Genomic DNA, 12189 nt, shown 5'->3' with positions numbered 1-12189 from the left:
ACTTTAACGGCTGTCCTCGTCGTCAATAGCACTAACTTCGGCGCCTTCCACCTCGGCTCAAGAGGACTCGTCCTGTCAAAGTTCCTTATTAAAATATAATCCCCAGGAGCGATGGAGTGTTCCTTGACCTGGGTGTTGTCAGGGAAGGCGGCGGCAACCTGCGAACGACAAGAGAGTAGTGCAGACATCAAGGAAGCCAGGTAATCTGTCAGCAAGTTACTATCAACATCAGTAATCTTTTTAGGCATCGGAGTGCCCCACATATTCGGTGGCCTACCAAAGACCACTTCGTAAGGAGATAAGCCAGTTCTAGAATGGGCTACCATTCGCATGTAAAAGAGGGCAACCGGCAGGGCTACCATCCAATCTACATCTTTTTCTGCACAAATCTTTGCTAGTTTTGTCTTTAAGGTCTGATTGTGCCTTTCTACAAGGCCTGCTGCTTCAGGATGTCGCACACAATGAAACTTCCAGGTATACCCTAACAGAAGGGACACCTGCTTCATGAGTTCAGAGGAGAAAGGCTGACCGTTGTCGGAATATACGACACGCGGTAATCCATAACGTCGGAAAAACTCTCGCACCAATTGTCTGGCGGTAGTTACAGCAGTATAATCAGGGACTGGATAGGCTTCTGTCCATCTTGTGAGTGCACATACAACTACCAGGACATATTTGTAACCTCTACATCTGTTCATTTGGATATAATCCATTTGGAGGACTTCAAAAGGATGGTCAGGTGGAGAGAATCCACCTTGTTCCACCGGAATGCCTTGACCTGGATTGAATTGACAACAGATCATACATGTTCTGACTTTTTGTTTCGCTGCTGCACGCAGGTGCTTGTTGAACCAGATATTCTGTAAGCTGTCTAGCATTGCTTTCTCTCCTAAGTGTGCAGGACTATGTGCGGTATTTATGATCACTTGTACCATCGAATCAGGAAGAAACCATGTTGCTTTGCCCTTAGTCATCCAACCCTGATCAGTCAGTACCCCTCCTTGTTCCGACCATTTCTTTAATTCGTCTAGAGTAGCATGTGTCTGTATATCTTGTACATCCCTGGAAGGATCCCTGACTGTCATGGCTTTGGTCATTGATGGTATCTGTGAGTTCGTCATGTCTAGTGGGGTCTGAGCTGTCTGTTTAGCAGTTCGGTCTGCCAGATCATTGCCTTGAGAAATGGTATCTGTGGCTTTAGTATGTGCTTTGCATTTCAGGATAGCTATGGCTGTCGGTAAATGTATCGCTTCCAGAAGGGCTTGTATAAGGGGGCCATGCTGTATCTTGGCCTCGTGAGAGGTCAAGAAACCTCTTTCTTTCCATAGTACTCCAAAATCGTGAACTACCCCGAATGCATATTGTGAATCGGTGTAAATGTTTAGTCTCAAGTGCTTAGCTCTTATGCATGCTTGTGTCAGAGCGATGAGCTCTGCTGCTTGTGCTGATAGTATGTCTATTCTTTTAGTCTCTATGATTTCAGTAGCAGTGGTCACTGCATACGCTGCCACTAACTCTCCCGCCCCCGTCCTCATGCATGAGCCGTCAACATAGAGTGTTAGGTCAGGGTCTGGGAGTGCAACATCCGTCAAGTCTTGGCTTGGTTTAGTCACGGTATGTATCACTTCAACACAGTCATGTGGTGGAACGTTTTCTGTACTAGAGGGCAAAAGAGTAGCAGGATTCAGTATGTTGCATCGTCTGATCTCTATGTGTGGTTGAAATAACGTCAGCTCATAACCTGTCAGTCTCGCTACAGTCAGGTGTTGGGTTTGTGTCCGGTTCAAGAGAACCTCCACTGCGTGCGGTACTTGTACTGTCAGGGGGTGGCCCAGCACTATCGAGTCACTTTGTCTTATGGCTAAGGCCGTTGCTGCATCAGATTTTAGGCACGCAGGCAAAGCCTGGGCTACTGGGTCCAATGTACTAGAAAAATAAGCACAGGGCTTGTGTTTTCCTGCATGATCTTGTGTGAGGACAGATAGTGCTGTTCCATCCCGCTCTGTCACAAAAAGCATAAAAGATTTGTTGTAATCAGGGGTCGCTAAAACTGGTGCTTGACATAAAGCTCTTTTTAATTCTTCAAATGCCACAGTGTGTTCTTGTGTCCAAGGGAGGACATTAGTAGAAGCTGCCTCCTGTGTCGTCAACTGCATTAGGGGCTTGGCTATGTAAGCATACTGGGGAATCCACTGCCTGCAATATGAAGTGAGGCCAATGAATGCACGTACCTCCTTTTGTGTCTTGGGCTGTGAAAGGCCAGAAATCAATTGAATACGTTCCGGTGTCAGTCGCCTACTCTCTTTAGACAGCAAGTGCCCAAGGTACGCCACTTGCTGTTCACAGAATTGTAACTTCGAAGGGGACACTTTGTGCCCCTTGTCAGCCAGAAAGTGTAAAACCGTGAGTGATGCATCTTCGCAGTCAGTTTCTGATCTTGCTGTGATGAGAATGTCATCTACGTACTGTATCAGTGCTGTAGTGGTAGGCATATGAATACTGTCTAGTTGCCGTTTGAGTGCCTTACTGTAGATGCTAGGACTCTCTGTGTAGCCCTGTGGTGCTCTTGTGAATCTGAAGCTGCGGCCTTTTAAACTGAAGCCAAAAAGATATTGGCTGTCTGGATGTATTGGGATACTGAAAAATGCGTTCTTCAGATCGATAACTGTAAAGAACGTAGCCTCTGCATCAATAGCAGTCAATAATGAAGAAATGTCCGGGACCACCGGGTACTGTGGGACTACACATTTGTTCAATTCTCGCAGGTCCGCAACTAATCTATAGACAGGTGGTGCTTTGGGATCAGTTCGCTTAAGAATAGGAAGAACAGGTGAGTTGCACACGTTTGAATCAGTCTCCACCACCACCCCTTGTGCAATGAGTTCGTCGATTAATTTCAGTAACCCTACTTCAGCCTCAGGTGGGATCTTGTATTGTCGTATCCGTGGCAGCACTACTCCTGCTTTGAGGGTGACCTGGTGTGGTGTAATGTTCATGAAACCTACGTCAGTCGGACCTTGTGCCCATAGGTGCTGTGGTACATTTTGGAGCCTGATGTCAAAATCTTTTATTACAAAATGTCCCTTGAAATCACGTAAATACAGTCGCACTCCTTCTGGCGAGCAACAGATAATTGCTCCCAGTTCCTTTAATGTCTTTATACCAAGTAAGTTTTCTGGACATGATTTAGTAAGCAGTAAGTCTGTTGTATGTATCAGTGGACCAACTCCTAAAGAGACTGGTTCCGAAACCTCATTAATAATTGGCTGTCCTGAAAAACCCAGGGATATGCTCTTTGAGCCCGAGAGGGGTGCCCCTGGAACCTCGGAATGACTGATGGTAGTTCTACTCGCCCCAGTGTCAATCAAAAACTTTTTATCCTGTCCCAGTAAACGTGTATGTACATAGGGACCCTCTTGGTCCACAGGAACTGGAATAAGGGGCAAGTCGAATTCCCTCTCTAGGCTCCTTCATGAATATGCTTGGTATTCTGGATAGTTAGGTTGAGCGTGCTGATACATTTGTGCTGTAGCGTGGGTGGGTGCAGGTGCATGGACTGGCGGTGGCGGCGGTGGAAACGTATCTGATGTCTGATGCGTGTTATTTTCCTTGGGAGGAGATGGACGTGGCTTTGTTTTACCTGTAGCTATATTGTGTTTCAGGACTGCACATTCATTTACGTAGTGGCCTGGCTTCTTGCAATAATTACAGTTCCCTTTAACTGGTGTCGCGCTACTTTTGTTCGTGTTTGTGTTTGCCGGTGCCGATTGGGCCACCAGCATCTTCATCTTTGTGTCTTTCATGCGTCTCTTTTCCTGCTCGTGTTCTTCTCTAATTCTGTTCTGGTGATATTGTAACATTTGTAACATTTGTGAAGGGCTGTTTGCTTGCCAAGTACTCTCAACCTTCAGTACCCTATACTTAATCTCGGGTAGGGAATTTTCTACTAGTTTGCTCATGAAAAGATGGGGATATGATTCGCTACCGGGCTTAAGGCCACTATTGATAGTAAAACATTTCTCAAACCTAGAGTAAAAATCGCTTGTGTCCTCGTCTGGTTTCTGCTTACAGGCTGAAATAGCATCCCAGTCTTCCTTTTTAGTAACTAATAATCTAGGCAAAACTTGTACAAGGAGTTCAGGTAATTCTTTAGCTCGGGGACCCAGACCAACCCCCGGGGCTCTGGCTGCATCCTCTCTTTCCAACACATCCCAGCTAATCTTTTTCTCTCCCACCTCCCAGTCCTTTTCTCGTAAATACCAGCAGGCAATAGTACTTTCAATAATTTTAGAATGTCAGCATATGTATACTCTCCTAAGCGGAGAATGTCTTTTAGTTCTCGGTGAAAACCCCCCAGGTCGTTATCATGGGAGGGCAACATCTTTTTCATTTCCAGTATCTCTAATTTCGACAAGGGGGTGTAGACATACACCCGTTGTAGCACATTGTTTGTATCTTTTACAGGATGAACCTCTCGTAGGGGGTTCAGCTTGTCGTATAACTGTCGCCTATCATGGGGTGGAGCGGGAAGCAGGGACCTAGTCACGAATTCTATATATTTGTGTCGCTGATCTAGGATGACATTAATCAATTCAGTACCCATGTTCGTCCACCTATCTAGTACTATGTCGTCCAGCAACTTATACAATAGACCGGGATCAGAATATTGACTCTCATACAACGTAATCAAATGTTGGACCATGTAAACACCAGCTATGCGCTGTTCGTTTGGTGGGAGGCTCAAGAACCTTTGGGCTACTATATCATTATTATATGTATCATATTGGGACACCCACAGGGTGGCTGACCGTGCTAATTCTTTTTCGGTCGGGGTGAGGGGCTGGTCGTTACCTATCCATCTATTCAGGGCCTTTTCGGTAGTTTGGAATAAACTTTCAAGGGAATATCTTTCTTTTATAACCGTTCCCTGTTTACGGTAATTGAGGCCCTTGGGCCTCTCGAACCGTCGGGCATGGCCCACGTATAGTTCTTTGTCTTTGTCCCCGGCTTCGTCATCAGAGGATGACTCAGCCTTTCCGTCCAGTCCTGCTTCGTGTGAGGCTATTATTGCCTTTCGGATTTTGGTCAACATGCTGTCTGTCTGTCCTGATTTATCATGCTGACCGGCATCTATGTGATCACTCCAACCTATATAACAAGGGTGTACGTCCCCGTCACCTTCGTCTTTTTCCCTGATCAGACAGTTAATTAGGAAACGAAGGATATAGTTCTTAACAATTACTTTTCGGTTTTGTGTGGCCTCTGCTATGCACTCAGGACCCTCCCCTGTTCTTATGAAATTGTACATTTTCTTTAGGTGTTTATCCATATCTGGTAATTTTTCCAAATATGCGACTGCTTGTCTAAGTCTCAGTGAAATCACGAGCATATTGCTCTTTCCTGGATCTGGATCGTATATACATTCGGAGATGTCTACTTTTACAGTCGGCCCCCCTCCTGATGCTGTCCCGGATCCCTCCCCGCCGTCCTCGAGCTCCTGGATTTGGGCCTGTGTTGGGGGTGCAGGGAAAGATCCGTCTAGGTATGCTGGTGGGGATTCCTCTAGGTAGGTGGTAACAAACGCTTCGGATGCTGTTGGTCTTATTTTTCGGGGTACTTGCGGTGGCACTCTAACGGGTCTTTCTACTGGGGCCACTCTTGCTAGTTCCTCTGAAAGGACGGGATAAATACCAGCAACGACAGTAATTCTTTCTCTTTCAGCCTGTTCTCTTTTGACCCGCTCGCCTTCCTCCTGTAACTTCTTTTCTTTGGCTTTTTCAGACTCCTGTCTACTTCTCTCTGCTTTGTGGAACTCTTTCTCTGTTCTTCTATGTGACTCCTTGCGCCAAAACTCAATGGCATCCTTCTGAGCAGGTCTACATTTTCTCTTCCATAGCTCTTCCTCTACCTTCATAATGCATTCCGCATCCCACGTTCCCGTGATAGGCCATCTATCCTGTGTCTCTAAATCCTTCATGTAATCCACCCATAGCTCTAAAAACAACACGGCATCTAAACCATGTTTACAGTACATGTAATGTCCAGGTGTGTCTCTAGGCGGAATGTTAACTGATTCCTCTAATACACCTTTCCTAGTACCTATTTTACGCAGTTTCGAAAACAACGGCATGTTGAAATGTAACCAAAAAAAAATCACAATGAAACAATCTTACATACAAACCTGACACATTCAAACCTAACTGAACCTGACTTAGACAATAACATTCATACAGTTGAATCGGTGCACCTGAATACTTGAATACTTGAATACTTGAATGACTCTATGCATGCACTTGTATACTTGAATACTTGAAAACTCTATGCACTGGAATACAGCACAACCATACCGGTCTCACAAGTGAGACACGTCTTTACTGTGTTCATTAAATGAACCCGTCTTTATGCAACCCCCATGAAACTCACCGGGAAGCAGAACTTGAAGGCCTCGGACACTCGACGCTGCGCATGCGCGGGAATGGCGTATCTTTGGCGGATCTCTAGAAACCTCGGACACAGCTCTCTCACAGGGTGGGCTCTGGGTCGGGACGATCCGCAATCCTCACCGCCTTGTATGGATGCCTGGTCGCAGTCCGTCTCCTCCGTTGGCCTGAGGGAGTTGGCGGGAAAACCCGCGACGTGTACACTTGAAGTCCGTCACGGCTGTAGAAGGGGGCAAAACTGGACCTTCATCTCCGGCGCGTGGGGAAGGGGATTCGTCCCTGTTCGGGCGCCATATAAATGTCGTAAATAAAGTATTACGCACTCATAATTTCTATAGGTATCAATAGGATCATGCATAAAGCAAGAGGCTGAGTCCGTGGTATCAGGTTCAAAAGGGCTTTATTCCAATAACTCGAGTTATAGGGAGAATGGTTCCATCACCACAAGGGATCAGGAAGGGTCTTCTGCAACTTTATTCACAGAGTACAGTATATATAAAATTATAAAAGTATATATACATTCAATATTATACGTAAGCAGGAGCGCTTCAGGCAGAGCAAGAGAGAATGAGATAAGAGCATGTGGGCGTGTAAGTAGGCGTGAAGGTGGGTGTCCATGTGGGCGTCCACTTGATGAGTCATAGGTGAGTGTCATAGGTGGGTGGGTACCTGGAGGGGGTTGCGTGATCAGCTGGAACTTTACTGGAACTTTGCCTTACTTGTGCTCAACTCGAGCATGACGTGTAACTGACGTGTAACTGCGGGAAGGTTGCTGTGCAGCCGGGGAGTCTGGAAGAGAGGCCTTCAGTGTCAGGACGACCAGCACATCTTGTATTATCTGATATCTAAAGTCCGGAGCAGGAACTGATCTGTGACATAGGTTGCCCATCACCAAGAGCCGATGTGGCTTCTATTTCTTTATTCACTGCGTGGGCCTTACATGGGGGCTATGGGTTTTTCACTGACGTGAGCTTTGCAATCACTGAAAGGGAGACAGAAAGGCTAGGCTCTATCCTTTGCAGGCGGGTTTTGTTTATTCCTCCTTTTCCAGGCAGGAATGTGATTCAGTAGGAGTAAGCAGATAACCGTGCTCAATACTATCTCGGCACCCCGGACTGGGCCCCTTTGGCTGAGGCCCAAGTGTGCGAGGCCAAGGATACGCAGCTGCAGCTCTCAGAGCGTCTGAGGCCTGAAACCTCTTTTCGGGCTCCGGCTGAGCCACAAAATGGGCTTTCATGAAAATGGCACGAGTGCAGGAAAACATGATGCAAAACGTGTAGGCCTCAGTGCAGATTTGTCGTTTCTCTCATGGGAGACTTGATGGCAGGCCACGTTATAGCATAGGCATCATGGTTGACAGGCCATTGAGGGAAAATGCATGGCGTACATGCATGTACACGAAACGTTGGGGAACACATAGGGGACACATAGGCCTTGTCATAATCTTTATTTTCTCAAGAGAGTGAGTAGTGGAGAGAGAGTAGTAGAGATTGAGAAGTAGAGAGAGTAGTAGAGTAGTAGAGAGTGAGTAGTAGAGTGAGTAGTAGAAAGTAGTTGAGAGCAAGTAGTAGAGAATGAGTAGTGGAGAGTGAGCAGTAGAGAGTAGTAGAGAGTGAGTAGTAGAGAGTGAGTAGTACAGAGTGAGTAGTAGAGAGTAGTAGAGAGTGAGTAGTAGAGAGTAGTAGAGTGAGTAGTAGAGAGTGACTAGTAGAGAGAGAGTAGTAGAGAGTGAGTAGTAGAGTAGTAGAGAGTGAGTGGTAGAGAGTAGGAGAGAGTAGTAGAGTGAGTAGGAGAGAATAGTAGAGAGTGAGTAGTAGAGCGAGTAGTAGAGAGTAGTAGAGTAGTAGAGAGTGAGTAGTAGAGAGTGAGTAGCAGAGAGAGTAGTAGAGAGTAGTAGAGAGTGAGTAGTAGAGAGTGACTAGTAGAGAGTAGTAGAGAGCGAGTAGAAGAGAGTGAGTAGTGGAGAGTGAGTAGTAGAGAGCGAGTAGTAGAGAGTGAGTAATAGAGAGTGAATAGTAGAGAGTGAGTAGTAGAGAGAGAGTAGTAGAGAGTGAGTAGTAGAGAGTAGTAGAGTGAGTAGTAGAGAGTGAGTAGTAGAGAGTAATAGAGAGTGAGTAGTAGAGAGAGAGTAGTAGAGTAGTAGAGAGTGAGTGGTAGAGAGCAGCAGTAGTAGAGAGTAGTAGAGAGTGAATAGTAGAGTAGTAGTAGAGAGTAGTAGAGAGAGAGAGTAGTAGAGAGTGTAGTAGAGAGTGAGTAGTAGAGAGTAGTAGCGAGTGAGTAGTAGAGAGTGAGTAGTAGAGTAGTAGAGAGTGAGTGGTAGAGAGTAGTAGAAAGTAGTAGAGTGAGTAGTAGAGAGTGAATAGTAGAGAGTGAATAGTAGAGAGTAGTAGAGAGAGAAGTAGTAGACAGTGAGTGAGTAGTAGAGAGAGAGTAGTAGAGAGAGAGTAGTAGAGAGTCAGTAGTAGAGTAGTAGAGAGTAGTCAGTCAGTGTCAGTCAGTGTCAATCAGTCAGTGTCAGTCAGTCAGTGTCAGTCAATCAGTGTCAGTCAGTCAGTGTCAGTCAATCAGTGTCAGTCAATCAGTGTCAGTCAATCAGTGTCAGTCAGTGTCAATCAGTGTCAGTCAGTCAGTCAGTGTCAGTCAGTCAGTCAGTGTCAGTCAGTCTGTGTCAGTCAGTATCAGTGTCAGTCAATCTGGGTCAGTCAGTTTCAATCAGTCAGTGTCAGTCAGTCAGTGTCAGCTAGAGCAGCACTGCTGACCTGGTTCTCTGGCTCTGAAGCAGCTCTGCTGACCTGGTTCTCTCTCTCTAAAGCAGCTCTGCTGACCTGGTTTCTCTGGCTCTACAGCAGGTCTGCTGACCTGGTTGTCTGGCTCTAGAGCAGCTCTGCTGACCTAGTTCTTTTGCTACAGAGCAGCTCTCCTGATCTAGTTCTCTGGCTCTACAACAGCTCTGCTGACCTGGTTCTCTGGCTCTAAAGCAGCTAAGCTGACCCAGTTCTATGGCTCTGAAGCAGTTCTGCTGACATGGTTCTCTGGCTCTAGAGCAGCTCTGCTGACCTGGTTCTCTCCCTCTAAAGCAGCTCTACTGACCTGGTTTCTCTGGCTCTGCAGCAGCTCTGCAGACCTGCTTCTCTGGCTCTAGAGCAGCTCTGTTGGCCTGGTTCTTAGGCTCTAGAGCAGCTCTACTGACCTGGTTCTCTGGCTCTAAAGCAGCTCTGCTGACCAGGTGCTATGGCTCTAAAACAGCTCTGCTGATTTGGTTCTCTAGCTCTAGAGTAGCTCTGCTGACCTGGGTCTCTGGCTCTAAAGCAGCTCTGCTGGCCTGGTTCTCTGGCTCTAAAGCAGCTCTGCTTACCTGGTTCTCTCCCTCTAAAGCAGTTCTGCTGACCTGGTTTCTCTGGCATTGTGGGCACGTGAGTTATAGTTAGCAGAACTAACTATAACAGTGGAATTTCTATGGTTTTGTATGAGTGAAATGGGCAGCTAACTATAACACCCCTGAAACCTATGTTTTTTCTGTGAATATATATATATATATATATATATCACAGATCCAGGAAAAAAACGTTGTGCACTCGAAAGCTGTTAGTAAATGCTTGCAACAAAAAACGACAAACGGGTTTCAGGCTCTTGGCCTTCCTCAATGTCCAGGACATGTCTATGGGACATTGACAAAGGCTCATTGCCAAAACGCGTTTGTCAGAGTGTTTTTGGCTCATTCAAAGTATTTGTCAACGAATTCCCGAGAGTGCCCGATTTCTTGGCAAAATCAAAAGTGACTGAAATTTGTGTAATTTCCTTTTCCATAATTTTTCTAAATTTCATATGTTATGTGACATTATGCAAAATGCATACCTTGCATTTAACACGATCTTTCTGTATGATCTGCGCTCTCCTATCCATTTTGGACGTGAAGACACATTGTGCACTCTAAGAAACACACGTCGCAAACAACAGCCACTCATGTTGAGTTCATTTTCTATGTGGCCGTGTTACTGCGATATGATTTTTACCCAAAAGGATTTAAGATTATGTGAAGTGGAACAATGTCATCATTTTGGGAGTTTTGCATAACAAGTGTATCGCAAAATGATGGGAATTACACACAATTAGGCCGGCTTAATTAACATTTCTCCCAGGACTACTGTATAGTTTTCAGTAAATGGAAACTCATGAAAATGAATTATTATATAAACAATGTTTTTTTCTTTGCAACTCATTCCCTGCCAACAGTTCCCTCTCACTGCATAATCACTTTAATGAAAGATCAATCAAAGGCGATTGATGGGTCAGCTGCGAAAAATAGATTTCAGTACCAGAGGCGTCATTTATTTGAAGGCAAAATATACTCTGCGCATTAAGCTCCAGAGATTAAAACACAAAACGACCACAGTCCTTTAGCCTGCTTGCTAACATATTTGATGTCAAGAAAAGAGCTAACTAACCCTGATCAAAATTCAAGACTCATTATACATGCTGTACGCAACCACAAATATGATATCCATTCCCATAAGTACACAGTGCCTGCTTATAAGAGGACACATTGTTATTGTTTGCCTCGGGAAATAAAAATTATAAACACGACTGATTGCAACAACATGTTTGTATTTTACTGTATTCGTTCCAGATTTGCATGTTTCCAGTCGTGGAGAAATTTTATGTTGGCCTTGGATAGAACAATGTGTCGTGAAACAGCGCACCCTACTGGCCACTGGTAAAACTACAGAACTACACTATTCACAGCAACTCTCTGACTAGATTTTTGGGAGTATGGTCAAATATCTGTGTATTGAAACTTGTAACTTCTTTAAAACACCTATTCCATTATAACTTTTGTTCAACTTAAATGTCAGTTACTTTGATGCCAGTGGAGTATGTATTTTCCCATAAGTTTCCAGTGTTATTTTTTCTATAACATAAGGAAGAACTGTGAAGCGATACACATGTCAAAGATACAGTTCATTGAGGGCCCAGTTTAAGAACGATAGTGTTCATACACGTACACTGCTGCCGATAGGGCATCACATTTTAAAATTTGTACAGAAATAGTTAATTGCTGTGAGATGTGACCTTAGTGTACAGCCATACATTAAAATGTGCAAAACAGGCCCTGTGTTTTTTTCAGTATCGTTTGGCACGGGTTTGGCCCAAGGGTTTTAGAACACTTTACATGAGCACCAGGTTACATTATGCAACGTAAAATATATTTTTTTAAGGCAGGGGGAGATTAAGTGATTTCCAAGAATCACAGACTGGTGAGCTGACGCCGAGACTCTGGTTCCCTAATTACAAAGTCAGCTGCTTGCAGTGTCCTGCTGGACATGTTCTAGTGCTCAGCTTCCTGCTGTACCCACTCTGAACACCCACCCATCACATGCGTCACCAGTCAGATGACCCTGCAAATAAAAGGGACCGGGCGCACATGCCCTGGGCTAGTTCCAGTACCTCACTACAGTGTCAGTGTGGTCATTTCGTGCAGGATGTGGGCCAAGGGCCCACACACTACAATAGTGATGAGGGGGTCACACCCGCGTGTGTGCTGGCAGCTATTACATAGTTTGGTGGAGGGAGAAGTCTAGCCTGGCTTAAGTCACCCCCACCCCTGCTGCCAGCATGACGGCCCATGAAAACGACATTCGACCTCCCTGCCCTGCGTGTCACCCGCCTGCCGTGACTCAATGAGGAGGAAGCAAATTGGAGGCTGTGTCCAACGACTCCCTGAGCATAGGGTAAGTCCTGTGGGTAGGAC

The sequence above is a fragment of the Triturus cristatus genome, chromosome 1_2 (genome assembly GCF_964204655.1).
Source record: "Triturus cristatus chromosome 1_2, aTriCri1.1, whole genome shotgun sequence".
Lineage (NCBI taxonomy): Eukaryota > Metazoa > Chordata > Amphibia > Caudata > Salamandridae > Triturus > Triturus cristatus.
The sequence above is the reverse complement of the archived record's forward strand: the minus strand, read 5'-3'. Positions refer to the sequence as shown.